Consider the following 25,427-nt stretch of genomic DNA (forward strand, 5'->3'; position numbering starts at 1 on the left):
ACAATATACAGTAACAGTCACCTTACAGGCAATACAATGGCACTAAATTCATATCTTTCAATAGTTACCCTGAATGTAAATGGGCTAAATGCCCCAGTCAAAAGACACAGGCTATCAGATTGGATAAAAAAACAAGACCCATCGATATGCGGTCTGCAAGAGACTCATTGTAGACCCAAAGACACCTCCAGATTGAAAATAAGGGGTGGAAAACCATTTACCATGCTAATGGACACCAAAAGAAAGCTGGGGTGGCAATCCTTATATCAGACAAATTAGATTTTAAACCAAAGACTGTAATAAGAGATGAGGAAGGACACTATATCCTACTTAAAGGGTCTATCCAATGAGAAGATCTAACAATTGTAAATATCTATGCCCCTGACATGGGCACAGCCAATTATATAAGCCAATTAATAACAAAAGCAAAGAAACACATCGACAACAATACGATAATAGTGGGGGACTTTAACAACCCCCTCACTGAAATGGACAGATCATCTAAGCAAAAGATCAACAAGGAAATAAAGATTTTAAATGACACATTGGACCAAAAGGACTTCAAAGATATATTCAGAACATTCCATCCCAAAGCAACAGAATACACATTCTTCTCTAGTGCCCATGGAACATTCTCCAGAATAGATCACATCCCAGGTCACAAATCAGGTCTCAACTGCTACCAAAAGATTGGGATAATTCCCTGCGTATTTTCGGACCACAGTGCTTTGAAACTAGAACTAAATCACAAGAGGAAATTCGGAAAGAACTCAAATACATGGAGGCTAAAGAGCATCGTACTAAAGAATGAACGGGTCAACCAGGAAATTAAAGAAGAATTAAAAAAATTCATGGAAACAAATGAAAATGAAAACACAACTGTTCAAAATCTTTGGGATGCAACAAAGGCAGGCCTAAGAGGAAAGTATATAGCAATACAAGCCTTTCTCAAGAAACAAGAAAGGTCTCAAATACACAACCTAACCCTACACCTAAAGGAGCTGGAGAAAGAACAGCAAATAAAGCCTAAACGCAGCAGGAGAAGAGAAATAATAATGATCAGAGCAGAAATCAATGAAATAGAAACCAAAAGAACAGTAGAAGAGATCAATGAAACTAGGAGCTGGTTCTTTGAAAAAATTAGTAAGATTGATAAACCCCTGGCCAGACTTATCAAAAAGAAAAGAGAAATGACCCAAATAAATAAAATCTGAATGAAAGAGGAGAGATCACAACCAACACCAAAGAAATACAAACAATTATAAGAACATATTATGAGCAATATATACCAGCAAATTAGATAATCTGGAAGAAATGGATGCATTCATAGAGATGTATAAACTACCAAAACTGAACCAGGAAGAAATAGAAAACCTGAACAGACCTATAACCACCAAGGAAACTGAAGCAGTCATCAAAAATCTCCCAACAAACAAAAGCCCAGGGCCAGATGGCTTCCCAGGGGAAGTCTACCAAACATTTAAAGAAGAATTAATACCTATTCTTCTGAAACTGTTCCAAAAAATAGAAATGGAAGGAAAACTTCCAAATTCGTTTTATGAGGCCACCATTACCTTGATCCCAAAACCAGACAAAGACCCCATCAAAAAGGAGAATTACAGACCAATATCCCTGATGAACATGGATGCAAAAATTCTCACCAAAATACTAGCCAGTAGGATCCAACAGTACATTAAGAAGATTATTCACCACAACCAAGTGGGATTTATCCCTGGGCTGCAAGGTTGGTTCAACATCTGCAAATCAATCAATGTGATACACTACATTAATAAAAGATAGAACAAGAACCATATGATCCTCTCAAGAGATGCAGAAAAAGCATTTGACAAAGTACAGCATCCTTTCTTGATCAAAACTCTTCAGAGTATAGGGATAGAGGGTACATACCTCAATATCATAAAAGCCATCAATGAAAAACCCACAGTGAATATCATTCTCAATGGGGAAAAACTGAGAGCTTTCCCCCTAAGGTCAAGAACATGGTAGGGATGCAGGGATGTCACCTCTCACCACTGCTATTCAACATAGTATTAGAATTCCTAGCCACAGCAATCAGACAACAAAAAGAAATAAAAGATATCCAAATTGGCAAAGAAGAAGTCAAACTCTCACTCTTTGCAGATGATATGATACTTTATGTGGAAAACCCAAAAGACTCCACCCCAAAACTGCTAGAACTCATACAGGAATTCAGTAAAGTGGCAGGATATAAAATCAATGCACAGAAATCAGCGGCATTCCTATACACCAACAAGACAGAAGAAAGAGAAATTAAGGAGTTGATCCCATTTACAATTGCACCCAAAGCCATAAGATACCTAGGAATAAATCTAACCAAAGAGGCAAAGAATCTGTACTCAGAAAACTATAAAATACTCATGAAAGAAATTGAGGAAGACACAAAGAAATGGAAAAATGTTCCATGCTCATGGATTGGAAGAAAAGATATTGTGAAGATGTCAACGCTACCTAGAGCAATCTACACATTTAAAGCAATCCCTATCAAAATACCATCCACTTTTTTCAAAGAAATGGAACAAATAATCCTAAAATGTGTATAGAACCAGAAAAGACCCCAAATAGCTAGAGGAATTGTTAAAAAAGCAAAGCAAAGCTGATGGCATCACAGTTCCAGACTTTAAGCACTATTACAAAGCTGTCATCACCAAGACAGTATGGTACTGACACAAAAACAGACACATAGATCAATGGAACAGGATAGAGAGCCCAGAAATGTACCCTCAACTCTATAGTCAACTAATCTTCGACAAAGCAGGAAAGAATGTCCAATGGAAAAAAGACAGTGTCTTCAACAAATGGTGTTGGGAAAATTGGACAGCCACATGCAGAAGAATGAAACTGGACCATTTCCTTACACCACACACAAAAATAGACTCAAAATGGTTGAAAGACCTAAATGTGACACAGGAGTCCATCAAAATCCTAAAGGAGAACACAGGCAGCAACCTCTTCGTCCTCAGCCGCAGCAACTTCTTCCTAGAAACATCACCAAAGGCAAGGGAAGCAAGGGCAAAAATGAACTATTGAGACTTCATCAAGATAAAAAGCTTTTGCGCAGCAAAAGAAACAGTCAACAAAACCAAAAGACAACCGACAGAATGGGAGAAGATATTTGCAAATGACGTATCAGATAAAGGGCTAGTACCCAAAATCTATAAAGAACTGATCAAACCAAACACCCAAAGGTGGTGGGGGGTGGGAGGGATGGGGTGGCTGCGTGATAGACGTTGGGGAGGGTATGTGTTATGGTGAGCGCTGTGAATTGTGTAACACTGTTGAATCACAGACCTGTACCTCCAAAGCAAATAATATACTATATGTTAAAAAAAAGAAGATAGTAGGAAGGGTAAAATGAAGGGGGGGGAGGAATCGGAGGCGGAGACGAACCCTGAGAGACTATGGACTCTGAGAAACAAACTGAGGGTTCTAGAGGGGAGGGGGGTGGGGGGTTGGGTTAGCCTGGTGATGGGTATTATAGAGGGCACGTATTGAATGGAGCACTGGGTGTTATTCGCAAACAATGAATCATGGAACACTACATCAAAAATTAATGATGTAATGTATGGTGATCAACATAATAAAATTAAAAAAATAAAAAATAAAAAAAAAGTTTAAATGGAGATACTAGTCATCCCAGTAAGAACAAAAAAAGAAGCAAAATGTATAGACTGTAAAGAAACATAACTTTCAGTTTTTACAGAAAATAAAATTATATTAAAAAAAAACCAAGAATTATCAAAGGAATTACCAGAATTAATATAAGTAGTTAGAAAGCTCAATAGGTGGCTGGGTATAAATCAGTATAGAAATCGATTACATCAATAAAAATCAACAACAGAAAATGAAATGTTATAGACAATAATGTCACTTACCCTAATCAATTATAAAGTACTTAGGATCCTACAAAAAATGAGCATGATCTTTACAATTTAGAATTTACAATTCTAAAACTTTTTTGAAAGTCATTAAGAAGACAAATAAATGTCATTGTGAAGATTAAATAAAATAATCCACACAAAGGGTTTAGAGAAGATGCAGACCCGAGTGGGTACCCTGTGGGTAGTCGCTTTATGTTTATCACATGATGATGGTTGTGATTTCAATTAAATATTTAAAGTCCTCTTGTTTTAGGTGTGTTTCTTATAAGCAGCAAACAGTTGCTATTCCTTTGCTTTTTGGTTTTGCCAAATTTGTAATTCACTTTTCCAGACTTATCTACTATTTAATGCCAAACCTTCTAGGTAAATGGTATTTGTTACATCCCCCAAACATTTATATAAGGCTATAAAACAATACTTTCTAATGCTTAAAAATACATATGACATATCAAATAAAGAGCTAGTACCCAAAATCTATACATAACTAATCAAACTCAACACCCAAAGAACAAATGATCCAGTCAAGAAATGGGCAAAAGACATGAACAGACATTTTTTCAAAGAAGACATCCAAATGGCCAACAGACACAAGAAAAAGTTCTCAACATCGCTCGGCATCAGGGAAATCAAAATCAAAATCTCAATGAGATACCACCTCACACCAGTCAGAATGGCTAAAATTAACAAGTCAGGAAATGACAGATGTTGGTGGGGATGCGGAGAAAGGGGAACCCTCCTACACTGTTGGTGGGAATGCAAGCTGGTGCAGTCATTCTGAAAAACAGTCTGGAGGTTCCTCAAAAAGTTGAAAATAGAGCTGCCCTATGACCCAGCAATTGCACTACTGGGTATTTACCCCAAAGATACAAATGTAGGGATCCGAAGAGGTACATGCACCCTGATGTTTATAGCAGCAATGTCCACAATAGCCAAACTGTGGAAAGAGCCAAGATGTCCATCAATAGATGAATGGATAAAGAAGACATGGTGTATATATACACAATGGAATATTATGCAGTCATCAAAAGGAATGAAATCTTGCCATTTGCAACTACATGGATGGAACTGGAGGGTATTATGCTGAGCGAAATAAGTCAATCAGAGAAAGACATGTATCATATGATCTCACTGATATGAGGAATTCTTAATCTCAGGAAACAAACTGAGGGTTGCTGGGGTGGTGGGGGGTGGGAGGGATGGGGTGGCTGGGTGATAGACATTGGGGAGGGTATGTGCTATGGTGAGCGCTGTGAATTGCGTAAGACTGTTGAATCACAGACCTGTACCTCCAAAACAAATAATACACTATAAGTTAAAAAAAAAAAAAAAAGAAGATAGTAGGAAGGGAGAAATGAAGGGGGGAAATCGGTGGGGGGAGACAAACCATGAGAGACTATGGACTCTGAGAAACAAACTGTGGGTTCTAGAGGGGAGGGGGGTGGGGGGATGGGTTAGCCTGGTGATGGGTATTAAAGAGGACACGTAGTGAATGGAGTACTGGGTGTTATTCGCAAACAATGAATCATGGATCACTACATCAAAAACTAATGATGTAATGTATGGTGATTAACATAACATAATAATAAAAAAATACATATAAAAATAGTAGTAAAAATGGAAACAAATTTAGGTTAGCGGTAGCTCTGTGTGCAGAGAAGGAAACACAAGCAGAGAAAGAGAGAGCAGTACACAAGGGGTCCAACTGAATGTATAGTTTCATTTTTTCAAGCTGAAGGTAGATATCTGGGTATTCATTATTTTACTCTTTTTCGATCCTTTATATATCCAGAATATACCATAATAAGTTCATTGTAAAGAGGTCTGACAACAGTTCATTCAAAACAAACAAACAAAAAAAGGTGGGGGAATTTCCTTTAATGATAATTCAGTGCATCATCAGTAAGACATAGTTTTACAAAACTAAGGCAATCTTGGGTAGCAGCAAAACAAACACTGTCTCAGTCGAGGATGGTACTAGGGACTCTTATTTACAGATTCTCATTTATTGTCTTCTGTTAGAATGTGAGCTTATAAGTATAGAAATCTTGGTCTATTTCTTCTCCAATGTATCTAAAGTTGCTAAATTTAAAGTATCTAATATTTAGTGTATAACAATGTACAGTTCTAAATGTTTCTTAAATTCCATTATGATTTCTTTTTTAACTCATAAATTTGTTACATATTAGCTCAAAAGTGTTTGTTAAATAATGAATGACTTTTTGCATGTGTATATAATACAAATCTATTCCTGTTGGATTCAATTTGTAAATATTTCATTTAGAAGTTGTCTATTTCAGAAATCTTATTATTCCTTTCTCATATATTTTCATCAAGTGCTGGTATTAAGGTTATTTTACCCTTTTTTCCTCTTTCTATTCTCTAGAATGATTAATATAAGATTGGAATTTCCTGTCCCTTGAACATTTGGTAGAAGTTGTCTGTGTAATTATCTCAGATGTGTGTTTTGCAAAGGGGAGGATTATGACAGATATTAAAAATATTCCCTAAATTTCAATTGCTTCCCTCATAGGTTTCTTTATCATTCACCACTAGTGTAAGCAGCTGGATGTTGGTCTAACACCTCTCCTGGATAGCTTTCTTCCAGTTTTTTCTATTGCATGGCTCCACCATCTAAAATTTCTTTACCTTCAGCTGTAAGTGAAAGCAAGCCAAAAGATCCTACAAAAAGATTTTGAAGGAAAGTCTTGTGATTATACTCATTTTTGTCCTTATCCCACCGGTTAGCACTAGACTTGTGACTTCAACCTAACTGGAAGGCAGGTGTATTGCTAGGGAAAGAAAATAGTCTTGTGAGTATCCAGTGAATCTCTGCCACATGAGTGATTTCAGTTTCTATATTAATTTTAATTCTATTTAGGTCTTTCATTTATACTTGTGTCAATTTTGTAATTATATCTTTCTAGGGATTTTTTTCTAATCTAATTCTTAAAACATATTGACATAAGCTTGTATCATATTATGAAAGGGTAAATCTTTGCTGTTTCTGTAGTTATGTTGCACTTTTTATTTTTAATATTGTTTATTTGTGCTTTTTATTCCTTTTTTCCTTTGCTCAAATTTATTGCAGTTTTGTCTGTTTATCAGTATTTTCTATAAAGAGCTTTGGTGTTGTTTTCCAGTTCTTTGTCACATACTGAATTAGTTTCTGTTCTTACCTTTATTAATTCTTCCAACTTCCCCTGATAATTTCCATTATTCTTTTCTAAATTTCTTAATTTAAATGTTTATTTCATTAATATTCACCTTTCTTCTTTTCAAAGCAAGTGTTTAATGCTATAGCTCTCAAAATGTTTAATATTTAGTGTATAACAATGTACAGTTCTAAATGTTTCTTAAATTCCATTATGATTTCTTTTTTAACTCATAAATTAATTACAAATTTTTAAATTTTTGTTTCCAAATGAATAGGTTTATTTGTCTTCTTGTTATTGATTACCAATTTGAATTGATTAGGAAATCAAGTCTGTGTAATATAATCTTTTATATTTATTATGATCTATTAATGAAGGTAAATGGTAACGCCTCATAAATATTTAATGCGTAGTTGAGAATAATAAGTATTTCCCTATTTGGGACTATTGGCTTTTCTATATGTCTATTAGATCAAGCTTATTAATTATGTCATTCAAGTTCTTAATTTTACTGCTTGAATTATCAGTCATTTAAAAATCTATTAAAACTTCATAGTATGATGATGAAGTTGTTCATTTTTCTTTGAAATTTGTCAAGGCTTGCTTTGGGAGTTTTGAGCGTTTGTTATCAGGTGTGTAAAAACTTGAAATGATCACATATTTCTTTAGATTATATTTTTTATCATTATGTGGTGACTCTCTTTGAACCTAATAATGTTTTTACCTTCAGATGTTTGATCTGATTTTAACATAGCTACACCAACAACATGCTTTATTAGTATTTTTGAAGTATGCTTTTTTCTAAAATTTTATTCTCAATCGTTTTGTTTTTACACTTTAGGTACATCACTTGTAAATAGCAATAGCTAGCCCCTACATTTTCACTCAATTTGACAATAACTTTTAGTTGGTGAGTTTAATGTACTTATAACTTTATTACCACTACTGACGTACTTGGAATTATTTCTACCATCTTATTTTGTCATTTCCATTTCATCTTTTTTTTTTTTTTTCTGTTTCTTGTTTTCTCCATCTATAGTCTCTTAGAATTTATAGAATTTTTTATTACATATTTTCTTCTGTGGTTAGAAAGTTACATAACCTATCTATTCCTTCAATGGTGTTCACAAAAAGTTTAATAGGCATGCTTCATTCATTACTTTAAAGTTAACCAATATTTCTACCTTTCTTCTAAAAAAGCACATTTTAAAATGATTTAGCTTCAAATGCCTTACTCCCTTCCTTTACATTATTAGTATCTGTATTAGTTTTCTATTGCTGCTGTAACAAATTAGCACAAGCTTAGCAGCCTACTCAAAATCATATCATCTTAGAATTCTATAGAGCATAAGTCTGACATGGATCCCACTAGACTAAAATCAAGATTTTGGCAGAGCTATATCCCCCTCCATAGGCTGCGAGTGGGATTCCTTTCTTTGCTTTTTTTCAGCTTCTAGAGGCCACCCTTTATTCCTTGGTCCATGGTTCTTTCCTGTCTTCAAAACCAGAAATGTACCTCTGAAACAAATAATACATTATATGTTAAAAAAAGAAAAAAAAGATAGTAGGAAGGGAAAAATGAAGGGGGGGAAATCGGAGGGGAAGACGAACCATCAGAGACTGTGGACTCTGAGAAACAAACTGAGGGTTCTAGAGGGGAGGGGGTGGGGGGATGGGTTAGCCTGGTGACGGGTATTAAAGAGGCCACATATTAAATGGAGCACTGGGTGTTATATGCAAACAATGAATCATGGAATACTACATCAAAAAAATAATTTAAAAAAACAAACAAACAGAAATGGCTGGTCAAGTCCTTACATTACTTTCACTCTTACTTTATCTATAGTCACATCTCAAAACTGACTCTCTACTGTCTCTTTCACATTTAAGAACCTTTCTAATTACATTGGGTCACAGAGATAATCCAGGATAATCTCCTTTATTTTAAAGTCAGCTGATCAGAAACCTTAATTCCATCGGCAACCTAAATTTCCCTTTGCCATTTAATGTAACATTTCCAAATATTAGGACATGGACATTTTCAAGGGTTCATTATTCTGCTTACCATGATTATCTTGTCTTTTTTAACCTCCCAAAATTATATATTTTAGAATATGTTTATGTAGCCTTGCCACAAGTTCACGGATTTCTTTGTTTCCTATTCTTGTATCTCAGACTTTTCCTCTGGGATTACTTTCCTCTTTCAGGAAAACATTAATTATAAGAAGTTGTTAGTGATAAACTCTTTCAGTTTGGGTTTATCTGAATATGTCATGGATAGCCCTTCAATTCTGAAAGTTAGTTTTCTGTGCATACTAATATAAGTTGACAGTTTCTTCTTCTTTTTTTTTAAATTTAATATAATTTTATTATGTTATGTTAGTCACTATACAATACATCATTAGTTTTTGATGTACTGTTCCATGATTCATTGTTTTTGTGTAACACCAAGTGCTCCGTGCAGTACGTGCCCCTCCTTAATACCCATCACCAGGCTAATCCATCCTCCCACCCCCCTCCCCTCTAAAACCCTCAGTTTGTTTCTCAGAGTCCATAGTCTCTCATGGTTCGTCTCCCCCTCTGATTCCCCCCCTTCATGTTTCCCTTCCTTCTCCTAATGTCCTCCATGCTATTCCTTATGTTCCACAAATAAGTGAAACCATATGATAATTGACTTTCTCTGCTTGACTTATTTCACTTAACATAATCTCCCCCAGTCCCATCCATGTTGATGTGAAAGTTGAGTATTCATCCTTTCTGATGGTGAGTAATATTCCATTGTATATATGGACCACATCATCTTTATCCATTCATCTGTGGAAGGGCATCTCGGCTCTTTCCACAGCTTCTTCTTTTCAAAAGTTGAAAGATATTTTTATACCATTTTCTGGCTTCCATTATTGTTATTGAGAATTTACCTCTTGGTCTAATTGTCATTCTTTTATAAATAATCTATCTTGTCTTTTTTTTAAAGATTTATTTATTTTAAAGAGAAAGAGAGCGAGCACAGAGGAGGAGCAGAAGGAGAGAGAATCAGATGCAGACTCCACACTGAGCATGGAGCCAGACATGGGGCTCAATCTCATGACCCTGAGATCAGGACCTGAGCCAAAACCAAGAGTTGGATACTTACCCGATGGAGCCACCCAGGCACCCCAATCTATCCTGTCTTTCTGACAGATTTTTTTAAATTTTATTTTTGCCTCTGATATTCTGCATATTTTATCATAATAGTTCAATACGATATGTCTTGGTGTGCATTTCTTTTAGTATGTCCTCTTTGGAATTTGTTTTGCTTTCTGAATTGAAGATTAAAGACTTTCATTGTCTTTCCTAAATTCCCACTTTCTGAAATACTGAGATGTTTATTGCACCAAATTATTTTATTATTCATGTCCCTTAATCTCTCTTTCAAGATTTCTACGTTCCCATTTCTCTCTGGTGCATGTTGGAAAATATATTTAAATTGATCTCTTATTTCATTAATTCTCTCTTCAACTATTTCTTATCTGTTTAACCTACTCAGAGGAAAGTTAATTTCAATAATGATTTTTTTTTTAATTTCTAGAAGTTGGTTCTTATATATCTCAGTCTTTTTTTTATAATACCATTTTCCTTGCTAATGTTATTAAACCCCTGTATCTTAATACTTAAATATTTTAACACATTTATATTTTAGACATAGTAAATACAATATCCAAAGTCTCTAAAGTCAAATCTTGCTAAAGTAAACAAGCTCAAGGTTGGTTGTTTCTCTGGGTAAGCTTGCCTTTGTATTGCTAGGTCGTGTTTTTCTGGGCTCTATCTGTATTAAAGAATCCTGCGAGGCCTAAGTTGTCGGTGCATCTCTTCAGGAAGTGGTTAGATTTTGTTTTTCTATCAGAAACTCTGGGGCACTAGCAACTAAGTACCACCTAAAATCAATTCCTCCATTTGGGGTTTCCAAATTGCCTAACAAGAACAAGCCTGCTGTTACCAAATTTCAGAAAGGGATTTTCACCCATCCATATTCCATGTGAAGACAAACAAGTTTCTTTCTCTTTTGCCTTTATTAGTAGTCCAAAATGTTTTTGTTTTGTGTTTGTTTGGGCAATTCACCATTAGTAGCCCAAAATGTTTTTGTTTTGTGTCTGTTTGGGCAATTCACCATTTTGTTTGGGCAATTCATGATTTGAATATGTATATTTCAAAGGATTTTGGCTTACGCAGGGGTATACTTCGCCTTGCATAGTTCTACCTTGACTATTTTCACATGTGCAACCATTAAAATCCAAGACTTTGGGATTACTGAAACTGGTTTATTTTCCCAGGATAGGAAAATACGTTAAGTGTCAGTTCATTGTTCTAATTTCAAACTTTCCCTTTAATTCTCTGCTCTTTGGAAATTTACCTTACCTTCTTGCATGACCAACTGTGTATTTAAAAAGATATTTGTCATATTCTATCCAGATTTCCAGTATATTGTTGGAAAGTTTCTAGAGTATCTCATCCACCCAATTTATGGAAATGGAGCCTTCCTAAGATAAGGTGTTTATCTTCTGTAATTCCTATTATGTGTTCTTAAATATTTTTATATTTCTTTTCATATTTTGACTTGTACTATAAATGTATCTCTAAACATCTTTGCATCCCTATGCAAGGTTTAGTTTCTTGAAAAAAAAAACAAAATAAAAATCAATGATTTTCATTTATTTTGCTAATTTTAACTATGAACATGGAGAAGTGAATGTTTGCATCTATTTCTGGAAAGCTGACATTTTCATCATTCTATTCTTGGGCATTTTAAGCAGAATTGTTCTGCTCTATGATTCAAATGATGCTAGAGTACAGATCCCTAAAGAAGAAATGTTACCAAAGACTAGATCAGGATGTGGAAGAAGGCCAGGGAAGGGAAGATTCTTTATTCTTTCAAAATATTGAACTTTTATATGATACAAAAATTTGACTAAGAAAAACAAAGTTTATACAGATAGCTTAGAGGCAGGTCAAGTGAAGCTCTATTTTATATATGCCACACAGCCAGGCTACAATCTAAATGCTACTTTTGTTCCTCTCTCACATAGAAATTTGATCATTATTCCATAAATATTTAAGTACACGCACATTTGCATGAAAGACATATGTAAGTTAACCACACACACTGCTTATGCTCAGAAGGACTTTTTACTTCTATGACAGAGCCCTTCTTTCCAGTACAACCTATAAGACAACTGTCAGCATTTCCTAAACTGAACTACAAAATAGGCAGGCATTTGTTAAGCAACAAGAGTACTTCAACTGACTGGGACTTAAGCCATTGACGTCAGCACACATTAGCCAAAATATTTTCCCCTCGTCCATGGCCCCAAACTATAAACACCCAGCTTGTATGTAATTAGCCTGACTACTTCAAGAGTGGAACAAGTGAATCTGAAAGACGCTCCCCCAGCACTCTGCCAGGTTTCCAGAAAAGCATCGTCATTCTCCAAACTAATGCACATAATTGTCCATATCTACTTAGTGCACAGCATGCAGCAGAGAGATAAAAAGAGAAGTAATGCAATTCAACATATATGCAGGATGATCCTGGGAACCAAAAGTCTGCTGCAAACTGAGAACAGTGCCTTTCCTTTATGAGCAAGCGTAATTCATTCATTTCCATGTTCCTGAATTTTTCTATTACCCTTTCTGCTTTAATATTTTAGGACATTTATATTTAAAAGATGCATATGTTTTTTGCTTCTCTGAAGCCTGATTTATTTCTTATAGGATTTTTATTCATAGCATTGCCTTTCTATAGGAAACCCACAGTAGGAAATTCTTGGTTTGTGGTTTGTTGCAATACAACACAGATTAGATCAAATTTGCAAGTAACTTTACTTAAGAATGGATCATGGGCCACAAACATGGAATGAGCTGCTGGAAACCTAGAGGTATGAACCAGAAATGAGGAAGGTCTCAAACCTCCTTCCAATTTTCAGAGCTCTACCTAGTTGTGGAAAAGGCCAAGTGGTCATTTTCTAAAGAAGAACGATAGAACATTGCCAGTGAGCTTGTCCCCCTGTAGTCCCGGGATATACCTCCTACAGCCATCTGCACTGTTGGGAATGGACCAAAACCTAGCCAGCATGCTAAGAAGAGTAGAAAGTAGGGCGCCTGGGTGGCTCAGTCGTTAAGCATCCGCCTTCAGCTCAGGTCATGATCCCAGGGTCCTGGAATCGAGTCCCGCATCGGGCTCCCTGCTCCGTGGGAGGCCTGCTTCTCTCTCTCCCACTCCCCCTGCTTGTGTTCCCTCTCTCGCTGTGTCTCTGTCAAATAAATAAATAAAATCTTTAAAAAAAAAAAAAAAAAAAAAGAAGAGTAGAAAGTAGTAGGCAAAGAGAGAGAAGCTTACCACTGGGACATTTTCTTTAATACCAGATTCCTAAAAACATACAATGTTTCTTCTCCAACATTTTTGGAACTTTCTGTAAATAAATATGAAACTCTTCTTAACTAAATATGCCTGGACCAAACCTGATACACATGGCCAGGACATTGTACAAAGAATCAGAACATTGTATCTACACTGTTAGGAAAGGCTTGAAAGCTCCAGAGTTAGACAGAATTCCAGTTCTGCCTCTTACTTACTATAAAACCTTAGGCAAGGTACAGACCTGCTCTGCTATTTAACTTCTAGTTTGTAAAATGGGGATAATGACTCCTAGGAGTGTAGTATGCAAATAGAAAAAAAATTCATGTCAATATCTGGCACACAGCACACAAAAAATAATTGACAGATTTTATTGCTATTTCAGATACCAACTGTTAATAGATTACTGAAAGTTCTAAATTTTTTTGATATTTGAGCCATATCTCTATCATACAAGGGTTCCTGAACACTTGGAGAGTTTATAAAAGCAAGCCAGACTTCAGCTCAGGTCATGATTCCAGGGTCCTGGGATCGAGCCCCACATCGGGCTCCTGGCTCAGCAGGGAGCCTGCTTCTCCTTCTCCCTCTGCCTCTCTCCCTGCTCATGCTTTCTCTCTCTGTATCTCTGTGTCTCAAATGAATAAATAAAATCTTTAAAAAAAAATAAAAAAATAAAAAAAAAAATAAAAGCAAGCCAGATTCCCAAAGTCCATCTTAGAGATTGTGAGTTAGTGGTCTGGGGTAGAGGCCATGAATCTGGATCTTTTTGTTAAGCTACACAGTTGTTCCTGGGGATTAGCTAAATTTTGAGAACACCAGGATAATGAACCCATGTGAAAACTAAGCTCCAAAATTTGGTTTTCAGACACAGACAGAATTCTAGCAAGTGATCTGGGGTTATAGGTTAGAGTTCAACCTTGATTAATTCAGTGAGAAAGGTAGTTATATTCATTAAAGTGATTTAATTCCTCTCAAAGGGCTCATCTCTAATTAAGTCCCTTTTCATTAATATAATCATCTTTCTCAATTGTAATGGCCTGAAGACTAGCTTACATGCTTCACACTCACTTCATGAAAACTACACTCATCCTTTGAAATTTCTAGGAGAATGTCATGTACCTCAAGCCCATCACTGCTACTGTATTATTAATTAGTACCTCGCATGATTTTCAAGCACAATTATGACAGATAAGAATATGAATTTTAAAACATTATCAGCTGTTATTATCACTCCTGGACATGTTATGCTAGGGATCATGTTGGATTCAGATCTCTGTTTATATTCTTTTCTCTGTTTCTACTTTCATAACCTTCTTCATCACCCCTTGGTTAAAATGCTTTTTCTAATTCTATCTCCTGGCTTTCCCAATTGTCATTTCCTTTTAAAAGATTCACATCTTTGATCACAAATCTGGAATTAATGGACTTTTTTTCCTGAATATCTCAAAGTGCTCTGCAGGCATTAACATTCACATAATTTAAATGTAGTAAGTGACAGGGTAATAGGAGTAGGATCAGGCCATCATCCCAGGTTACAGGTTCCAAGATTGGATGTAAGATCCAAGCAGGTCATATTTATAAAAATTATAAAATTGTAAAACATACATTAAATGTCAAGTAAGTACAATGGAAAAGTTAGTTTAATCCATAAAAGAGAAAAAGTTTATTTTAAACATCTAGCTTCATCAAATTCTTAAAATGTGGAAGAGCATTTTTGGGTCCAATAGTTTATGTTTCTGATTCTTGGTCTTTTTCCAATAAAGAATTGTTTTGGAAAATTTGAGTAAGATCTATTTAGCAGCTTTCAAATATACAGTGAGCCAAAACAAAAAGTGAACAGAGGATGCAATAGAATGATTCAAAGCGTATTTTTTAAAAACGACATTTTGAGTGTAGATTATTTCCACAGGGAATACTCTTTTTTCTGAAGAAAAGAGGATTTTCTTTTAAGGTGAGATTTAAAGAAAGAAAACTGACATCTGAAAGCACAATATATGAGGCAGAATAACAAAGCTGCTCTTATTCCAAGTTAGCATTCAAAAAAAATGCAAGAGTTTTTCCATCCAGCAGTGTTAGCAGAAGAGGTCATTTGCTATCAGAAACATATTGCTCTTTGTACAGCATATTAATATGGATTAACAACATAGATTATTGTATCTAATGGAAATTTTCAGGAAGATGTACAGCAAATAAATGTTCTAGATTTACACTTGAGCAATTTTCACTAAGTAAGAACAAAACTTGGGTTACTTCTTGAACAAAGAGTTCAAAGTTTTTAATTTAAAGCAACACACACACACACCCACACACAACCACACACCCAACACAAAGTCTACTTGACAATCATATGTAAACATTCAGGAATATTTAAGTGCTTCTTTTGGCTTCAATTTTCATTCACTATAAATGCCATATGAATTGCATGGGAAGTCCTGCGGGTTTGAGCTCCTTCCAAGTCAGTGCTATCACAAATTGATCAAGGGAACCAAAGGAAACAATTAGATCTGATATTTTTTTTAACTTTTATCCCAAGACAGTACTTTTTAATAGATTGTAATGCATTACAACTTACAAGAAATAGAAAAAAGTATATATATATATATATAAATTGGAATTTACTCTTTCCTTTAATCACTCCTGATGCTACCAAATGAAGGATATAGGAGACAGACCTAAGCCACTAGAATCAGCATAAAAAGGCTAAAGAAGCTATTCTGCTTCTTTTAAAACTTTTTCCTTTTCAAAGTAATTTATATTAAAAACATCATATTGGGGCACCTGGGTGGTTCAGTCGGTTAAAGTTCTGCCTTCATCTCAGGTCATGATCTCTGGATCTTGGGATCCAGCCCCTGGGAACTCCCTGCTCAGCCAGCCAGGAGTCTGCTTTCCCTCTCTCTTTGCCCCCCCCCCCCCCCCACTCATGCTTTCTCTCTCTCAAATAAATAAAATCCTTAAAAAAATCATATTAAAATAATGACTAAAAGATATGTAGACTAAGAGAAAATCACCCATGTTTTCACCAGTAACTGAAAATTGGTAACATTTTCTCTTATTCACTTTTCTCCCCTCCAACAAATACTACAGATAAAGTTAAAATCCTTTTTGACCACTACCCCTCCTCCTCCCTCTCCCTAGAGGCAACCACTAGCAGGATTTTGATGGGCCACAGTCTGGCCCTCCGGATTTCATGGCTCCAAAATGTGGGCTTAAATTAAAGCGTTGGGGATTCTGCTCGACACAAATTGTGCAATTTTGAACCCCATACAAGGGATGTGGGCCAGGTTCCAATCCATGGTGATTCTTCGTCTTCATTGAGTGCATCTAATTCAGCACCCCCTCCTTATAACACTCCACCCCCAGCTTTACCCTGGTGGTTCCCCTCTGGCCCTTCACTTCCTCCAGCACACATTCAGCTCCTCCTCCTGAGCAGGCACTGAAACCCCAGGCCCTATTGTCCCAATTTGGTCCTGGCTTGCCCTTAAGCACGTAGCTTTAGCCTTCACTCTGATGTACTTTCTCTTCTCTAGCCCCTGGTAATTTTCCTCTTTTTTTCCTAGCAGAACGGTTTGGTCTTGACATTAGTAAAAATGATTCTCTATGCTTTTTTTTTTGTTTGCTTTTGGGGTATAACAGGTGGTTTTTAATATATCCTCCCACTCCATTCTTGACTTTAACATGTCTATTATCTAAATAATTAAAATGAGTTTAAAAAGAAATAGGCACACTTAACTACTGAGAACAGACCGACATTGACATTACCAGAGGAGAGGTGGGCGGGGGATGGGTTAAGTAGGGGATGGGGATTAAGGAGGGCATTTGTGATGAGCACTGAGGGTTGTATGGAAGTGTTGAATCACTAAATTGTACTAATTGAAACTAATTAATTACACTATATATTAGCTAACTGAAATTTAAATAAAAACTTAAGAAAAAGAAACTTAAAAAATAAGAGAAAAGGAAATAGGCTTAGATAAAAACAAAACAGCTTAATTTTTAAAAAGAAAAATATATTGTACAACGGCTATAGAGAACACTGCTCATTAAACTCATAAATATATATGGAACATCTACTATGTGTCAGGCACTTTGTAATGAATAAAACAAGCAAAAAGAAAAAAAACCACCACTTTCCTCTTAATGGGAAAATACAGATGATAGATAAATAGACGATAGATAGCTGATAGATAGATAGATAGATAGATAGATAGATAGATAGATAGATAGATAGATAATGTGTAGAAAAATAAAAAAGGAAATTGGAGGGTGCCGGGGGTTGGAGAGAACTTTGCAGTTTCACATATGTGGTCAAGAAAGCCTCAATGAAAATGGAGAAGGAGTAAGCTTGGCATCCATGTGACAGAAATGATTTTAGGCAGAAGGAGCAGCAAATGCAAAAGACCCCAGAAAGGAGCTTGCCTGTGTGTTGAAGAAATAGCAAGTGGCCAGCATGACTGAAGTAGACAAACTGAGTTGGAGAATAAAAGAAAATAAGATCGGGATGCCTGGGTGGCTCAGTTGGTTGAGCATCTGCCTTTGGCTAAGGTCATGATCCTAGAGTCCTGGGATGGAGTCCCACATTGGGCTTCTTGCTTGGCAAGGAACCTGCTTCTCTCTGCCTGCTGCTCACCCTTAAAAAAATAAAATAAAAGGAGATAAGATCAAAGAGTTTAAGTGGACAGACTCTATGGAACACTTTACACCACTATAAAGACTTTGACTTTCACTCTGAGTGAGATGGGAAACCAGAATGGGAATTTGGAGCAGAGAAGATACATATGATTTGACTTATATTTTACTATCATCACTCCGCTCTTTTGAGAATAGACAATACAATGGTAAGTACAGAAGCAGGAGACTGATTATGTGCCTATTGCTTCATCTGGGCAAGAGATGATACTAAACCACCTGGACGCAGTGAAGCTGGTAAAAAAAAAAAAAAAAAAAAAAAGATTCCAATGTATTTTGAAATGGAACCAACAAGATTTGCTGACAGATTAAATATCAGGTATAAGAAAAAGAGAGACCAAGAATACAATTTTTTACCTAAGTGCCTGAAAAAATGGAGCCAGCATTTAGCAAGTTAGAGAAGATGGCAACAGGTTGAAGTCTGGTGAAGGAAATCAGAAAGTCAGTTTGGAATGCATTAATTTTAAAGTGGCAAGTAGGGATATTAAGTAAGTAGTTACATAGGAAAGTTGGGAGCTTGAGAGAAGGTTTGGTCTGAAGATGAGAGAGAGAGAGAGAGTATAGATAGCATTTAAAACCAGGAGGCTGAAAGAAATGACCAAGGGTAAGGTAGGTCAAAAAAAGCAGCATTATAAAGACTGAGCACTGGGACAGTACAGCATTCAGAAGTTAGAGAGTTGTGAAGGAACAAGCACAGGAGGCAGAGTAGAAATAGCCAGTGACGTAGGAGAAAACCAAAAGAAAGTGGTGTCTGAGAAGCCAAGTAAAAGAAAATGTTTTTTTTTATTATGTTATGTTAATCACCATACATTACATCATTAGTTTTTGATGTAGTGTTCCATGATTCATTGTTTGCGTATAACACCCAGTGCTCCAAGCAGGACGTGCCCTCTTTAATACCCATCACCAGGCTAACCCATCCCCCCACCCCCCTCCCCTCTAGAATCCTCAGTTTGTTTCTCAGAGTCCATAGTCTCTCATGGTTCGTCTCACCCTCCGATTCCCTGCCCTCCTTCATTTTTCCCTTCCTGCCAAGTAAAAGAAAGTGTTTTTAAAAGCAAGAAGTAATCAGCCTTGCAAATGTTACTGATAAGTGAAGTAAGATGAGAACTGGGATTCTATCATTAGATTTAGCAATATAGTATTCATTAGTGACCTTGACAAAGGAAATTTTAGTAAGAGGATAGAGTCAAAAACCTGTTTGGAGAAGGTTCTGGAGAGAATGAGAGAAGTGGAATGGCTATAAGAAAGAAAGAATATAGATAGTCAGTTTTATCATGTTTACATAAATGAGCAAGTAGTTGAAGAGGAGAAATGAGATCAGGGGAGGGATTTCCTTCTTAATTGGGTGAATATGAAAGTTCTCTTCTGATTGATTTCAAAATGGTGAGAGACAGAAGGCAACCAGCTGAGCATGAGGATGGGGAAGGAGTTTTGGAAAAGGATAAGGAATATTGACAAGGAATAGTGAATAAATTTAAAGTGAGACTGGTCAACATGATAGTAGTTATTCCTCAGCTGTATTCATCTTGGAAAGTATATGTTCAAAATAGGCAGAATTGAACTTTACCAGGGCAGGGTTTTACCAGATGAAAAATATAATGTGAGAGCAGGGCAAGAAACTTGACAGTGTGTGCAAGGAATGGATGTAATGATGAGCCATGAAATCTAAGCTGTTTAAGGACCAGAAAAGAATAGAGTGAGATGGAGTATTAGAGAATGGGATGCTGAAAGCTCATATTGTGGACAGAAGGTTATTGGTAATGATAAGCTCTAGGGCGTGACCATGGGAATAGGGACTAAATTAGAAAAAAAGAGTAAGATCTTTGGGGGAGGAGAGATGAAGAAATTGAGATGCCAACATATGGGGAGGATCATTTAGGTAAATGTTGAAAGTGAGCATGGGGCTACCTCATAGAAAAAGAATAAGTGACATGTAAATGACTGACACAAGATTAGAGCCCCAAGAAATAAGAACAAGAAAATGTTGTAATCTTGGGTAGCAACTTCTTTTCATCTTCCTTTTGCTTAGACTTCAAAATTCATCTCAAATATTACCTTCACTATAAGTTAGTCTTGTAGGAAGTCTATAGTAATAATCCAGGAAGTTAAACAATTCCATAACCAGCCCAAAATGGCCAGGACTTGATCAATAACTGACAGTTTCCTTAATTTCTGTCACTACTTCTAACTTAGTACCAACCACAGAAAGCCAAACCTCCACCCTAACCAATCACCAATCACATAGGTTGCTCTGCTTCTAGGTAGCCAGGCTACAGCTTCCAATTAGGATGAACTTTTTTTTAACCTATGATGATTTCCCACTCTTCTGCCTGTCATTGAGTCTCTGCCAAAATGCAATTGACAATCAGAGAAAGACATGTATCATATGATCTCACTGATATGAGGAATTCTTAATCTCAGGAAACAAACTGAGGGTCGCTGGGGTGGTGGGGGGTGGGAGTGATGGGGTGGCTGGGTGATAGACATTGGGGAAGGTATGTGTTATGGTGAGCGCTGTGAATTGTGTAAGACTGTTGAATCACAGACCTGTACCTCTGAAACAAATAATACATTATATGTTAAAAAAAAGAAGATAGTAGGAAGGGAAAAATGAAGCGGGGGGGAATCAGAGGGGGAGACGAACCATGAGAGACTATGGATTCTGAGAAACAAACTGAGGGTTCTAGAGGGAAGGGGGTTGGGGGGATGGGTCAGCCTGGTGATGGGTATTAAAGAGGACACGTTCTGCACGGAGCACTGGGTGTTATACGCAAACAATGAATCATGGAACACTACATCAAAAACTAATGATATAATGTATGGTGATTAACATAACATAATAAAATAAAATTAAAAAAATAAAAGTCATACAAACTAAGCAAATATGGATATCTTATTTTTCTATAAAAAAAATGCAACTGACAGTAGGGGAACCTGGGTAGCTCAGCTGGTTAAGCATCTGACTCTTGATTTCAACTCAGGTCATGATCTCAGGGTTGTGAGATTGAGCCCCATGTTGGTCTCTGTGCTGGGCATGGAGCCTGCTTAAGATTCTCTCTCTCCCTCTCCCTCCTCCCCTCCCCCCACTAAAAAATGCAATTGACAGGGGCTGACTCCATTGGTATAGCAAGCTCTGAATAAACAGTCTGTTTTTCTCATTTGGTTGGTCTTCATTTGTTTCTATCTTGCCAAGCCAGGACCTGACACACAAATTTACTTAATAAATCATTTGTTTTTGTTGTTTTATGCTGACTTTTGTCAAATGGCTACTGCCACCACAGTATGTTTTTCACAACAATCTAACTTTGCTGTCATAAATTTTTAAATAATATTCCCTTACCAGTTAAAGTCTACAGGATCTGTAGTGATGTCTCCTCTTTAATTACTGACATTGATAATTTGTGTCTTCCCAATTTTTCCTTCAACTTAGCTAGATATTTATTAATTTTATTGATGTTGTCGAAGACTCAGCTTAGGATTTCATGAATTTTCTCAATGCTTGCTTTATATTTTTTGATTTCCACTCTTACCTTTTTTATTATTTTCCTTGGCCTTAATTTCTCTTTTTCTAGCTTCTTATAGAGAAGACTCTAATAAACTTAGATAATTTATTGTTGATATTTTTTTCTTTCCTAATATATATACTTAGATCACTTTGAGGGTTGTTTTAAGTTTTGTTTCAGTAGGTCTAGAGTAGCATTTACTTCAGGAGTAATGTAACCTACTAGTAAAGTATAGCACTTTCTGGAGTCTTTATAATATTCCCCAAGTGATCAATAAGAGCTCTCCCCTTTATCTGGTGATAATGCAAATGATTCTCAGGCTTGTGTGACTTATGGAAGCCTATTCCACTCACAAACTCCTAGCTGTTCTTTGTCCAACCTTGTAAAGTTTCACCTTATTCATGCATGTCTTAATATTTTTCAAAGACTCCTAGACCCCCTTTGTATATTTCTGGTGCTTTTTTTCTGTGTATCTCCCTACTCTGCAGAACCTTGCATCACCATTTGGACACTTCAAACTTCCTACACATCAAGCTCTATCTGCTCAATTATGTAATTAACTGTTCTTTGCTTGGAATCTCCCTCTCTGTTTTGCAGTGTGGAATGTGCCTCCAGGAAGAAATCCTATGCAATTGTAGGACTCACCTTATTTATTTCCCTTCCTTTAGGATTCACAGTCTTTTGCTGCCTGTTATCCAATGTCTGAAAAGAGTTACTTTTATATGGCTTGTTCAGTTTTATAGCTAATTAAGATAGGAGGGTAAATTGAGTCTTTTACTCTATGGCTATAAGTCCTGCCTTCACTCTTGACTACCTCAACTAAATTTCCCATGCTGCCTCTATAGAAGGATCGTTCTAATATGCAAATTTAAATATCCCTTTCCTGCTTAAAGTTTCCAACAGTCCCATAACCTGACAATGTTCATAATCTTAGATAAATGCCAAACACTTTAGTATGATACGGAAGATATTTGTGCTTCAAACCCTGCCTTCCTGTCTAGCCTTATCTCTTGCCATGCACCCTCTCTATCCTCTCCCCTCATACCATAAACATCAACCACAGTTGTAGCTCCTCAAATTCTCACCTTTTTTTGTCTTTGGGCCTTTATACTTATTTGCTGTTCCACTTATCTAGAATACAATACAACCACTCTTAAACTAGAATTTCAGGACTTATCTCAACTATTAGTTTTTCCAGGAGGCATATCTGACCCCTGAATACTATATTCATGGTCCTTTCTATGTGTTTTCATTATAGCAGGTGTATAATGCTATACAGATGCTACAATGTCCCATAATTATTTATGTTCTCTCTGACTTCCTTAAGTGACTGTAAGTTTCTTTCTTTTTTTTTTTTTTTTTTAGGATTTTACTTTTTTATTTCACAGAGAGATAAAGACAGCCAGAGAGCACAAGCAGGAGGAATGGCAGAGGGAGAGGGAGAAACAGACTCCCCACTGAGCAGGGAGCCTGATGTGGGGCTCAATGCGGGGCTCGATCCCAGGACACTGGGATCATGACCTGAGCCAAAGGCAGACGCTTAACAGACTGAGCCATCCAGGCTCCTCTGTAAGTTTCTTAATACAGTGTCCTTATCTCATTTATTTTTCTAGACCAGGCATCTATACAGATGCCTCACACATATCCAATGCTCCAAAAATATCTGTTGAGTAAACGACAAAGTGAATGACTCTATCAGTTAAAATAGGCATCCGGTTTTCAGGAGGCAGGCTAATTTGATAATATAGAAGGAAAAATGGCTCTAAAGTACTAGTCAGCAAACATCTGTAAAGGTCCAGATGTAAATATTAGAGCTTTGAAAGTCACATGCAGTCTCTAGTCCATTTTTTTTTTAACAACTAAAAGTGTAAAAACATTCTTAATTTGCCAATCTCTATTACAGAATTACCCAGACCTGGGTCTGAATCTTGACTCCTAATCTTATTAGCTATGTAAATATGACCTCTTACCAAACTTCTCTCACCTGCCATATGAAAATAGTAATATTGTAAGGAAGTGATATTGTAAGGAAGTAATAAAATTATGTATGTTAAGAGCACAAAAATGCTTGGCATATAGTGGTAATAATATCTAACATTTATTGAATACTTATGTACCAAGCACCATCCTAAGCCCATCATATTATTAAATCATTTAGTCATCACTACAACCCTGTAAGATAGACACAATAATTAACTCCATTTTACAAATGAAAAACAGAAGGCAGAAATTAAATAACTAGCAATGATAATAAGTTGTAAAAATGGCATACAAACTTAATTAATTTTATCTTCGAACCTTTTGGTAACCAATCTTTTATAAAGTAAAAGTTATTTTTTGAAATCTCTTAAACTTTGTATCTCATGATTGTATATGCCAGGACTTTCAGTTCCTATCAATCCCCTTCAAAGATCCTTCTAGTTCTTTAATTATAAGGAAAATGGCCACTTATTATATATAATTTTGTGTATCTGAGTTCTAGCCAGGTGTTCTGTAATTTGAAAAAAGCACTTCATTTCTATAAACTTCAACTTCCAGAAATCAGTATGTGTGTGATACTTACAGATTTTTATTGATAAACATGGTGGAATATAACCTAATAGAAAGTAACACAGATATATTATCAGGAGTATTATAAACCAAATAATAAGGCTAATCTATAACAATGACTTTAATGCTAGTCACTGACCACTTTTAACCACTTTGATGAAAATTTTATATTTAACCAATTAGACTGTTTGGGCAAATTTTGGGGCATACTCAGATTTAATTCTGTGTTTGATTTTGGATTATTCATGGTGAATCTCAGCATAAAGTTTTGCAGATTCGTAAGCAAGTGAGCATTTTGACAGGGAGAGGAGTTACCACAGTTTGCCCAAATTTGGCAGTGGAGTCAGAAATTACAGATTGATTTCAGATAACCAATCTTGAAAAACAGAAATTGTGTTCTTGAGTCAATCAACACATCTTGAAATAAGCTCCATGTTCAGGCAAATGACTCAGGCACTTCTTAAGGTTTTTACCATAAAAATATAAACAGAAACTTCTTATTTATCCTTATTAAAGGATCTGTGAAATTCTTCTAATTATTTCGTTTGCACCAGATGCCACTAACATTTTTTAAATCTATAATTTCCTTGAAGCTCAGATAATAACAAGTATAATCCTTGATTGCCTTTTGCTTAACACATGTGTATGTGTATATATATTTACATATGTATGCTATATGACGTGCATATTATGTATACAAGTATAGATTTCTAATATAATACTGAATATAGGCAATTTCTAGAATAAAACACTAATATTTTGTGGTGGTAATTGTTTTTCTTATAGCTGCAAGTTAATTGTGTCCAGTAATCTTGTAACTTCACTTAGAAAATATAATATTTTGAGCCACTGAATTTCCTGTAAGTTGGGTCATTCAGTCTTTAAATTTAAAAACTCCTTCTTATTTGGAAATAGCCTGATAAACCTAATGAGTATGTGTATATGAGCTTGTTAGGGCTAAGCTCTATGCTCTGATCATTAAAATTATTTGTATGATGGAAATTCCCAATCTTGATCCTCCATCCCATTGTGAAATGGGTTTGACTAACAAAACTCACAGAATGAACTCTGTTGACAGATGACCAAGTGGGAGTGAAACTTAAAATTTTTCTTTAAAAGTTAGACATTGGGGAGGGTATGTGCTACGGTGAGCGCTGTGAATTGTGTAAGACTGTTGAATCACAGGGGTGCCTGGGTGGCTCAGTCCTCAAGCGTCTGCCTT

The sequence above is a fragment of the Phoca vitulina genome, unplaced genomic scaffold (genome assembly GCF_004348235.1).
Source record: "Phoca vitulina isolate PV1807 unplaced genomic scaffold, GSC_HSeal_1.0 scaffold9, whole genome shotgun sequence".
NCBI classification, from domain to species: Eukaryota; Metazoa; Chordata; class Mammalia; order Carnivora; family Phocidae; genus Phoca; species Phoca vitulina.